The sequence below is a fragment of the Sinocyclocheilus rhinocerous genome, unplaced genomic scaffold, assembly GCF_001515625.1.
Source record: "Sinocyclocheilus rhinocerous isolate Xijiao unplaced genomic scaffold, SAMN03320098_v1.1 scaffold1390, whole genome shotgun sequence".
Lineage (NCBI taxonomy): Eukaryota > Metazoa > Chordata > Actinopteri > Cypriniformes > Cyprinidae > Sinocyclocheilus > Sinocyclocheilus rhinocerous.
In genome coordinates, this window is record NW_015665627.1 from 526337 (window position 1) to 527383 (window position 1047).

Consider the following 1047-nt stretch of genomic DNA (forward strand, 5'->3'; position numbering starts at 1 on the left):
GTTACAGAGGAGACAGTTACAGAGGCCAGGTGGATTTGATATGTACACAATGATTTATTTGCATATTGTGTTTATTTAAACACTATGCAACATATGCAACAAGCTACATATATAATTGCATAACACTATACAATTAACGTTTTAAATATATAAAGTTAGAATACAGCAAAAATATTAAAGTAAAACAGCCAGCAGGTGGCGGCAAGTATCTTTAGAGTAAGACATTAAATCATTCATTCAAACGGCAGATTCATTCAGTGAGAAATCAAGTGAATCATTCAATATGAAAGGCTGCTGTTTGTTGCTTGTAGGACACTGTTCTGCTGTGGCTTTGTTTGGACTCTTCATCAAAATAGAGCAAAATGAGAAAATAGTTACAATATTAAACTCACTCAAAATTTACTTCTTGTTATATTGATTTTATACCACAGTTCAATAAAGATTTTCAATGGAGCTTATATTTGGGGGAAACACTCTTCCTCATGTGATATTCCTTAAAGGGGTCATATGATGCTGCTAAAAAGAACATTATGTTGTGTATTTGGTGTAATGCAATGTGTTTATGCGGTTTAAGGTTCAAAAAACACATTATTTTCCACATAATGTACATTATTGTTGCTCCTCTATGCGTCGCCTTTCTGAAACGCGTCGATTTTTACAAAACTCAACGTTCTGAAAAGCGAGGTGTGCTCTGATTGGCCAGCTATCCAGTGCGTTGTGATTGGCTGAATACCTCAAGCGTGTGACGGAAATGTTACACCCCTTATCATACTGTGATGCCATGTCCCTGCGCGATGAGACAACACCAATAAAACCCATTACAAACGAGGCATTTGTTGCATCCAGTGGGGACATAATTACTGATTGACTTATACTGTCTTTTATGCATTGCGTTGCATATCACACAGCGTAAACATAAAACCATGTCTGCATTTGTGATCGGAGAAATGACAAACAACAAGCGCTACTCTACACTGCTCAAAACTCACGTTTGAATCGTCAGTGGCAAATTCTTTAAATATAAAAAACGTACTTACAGTCTGTGAG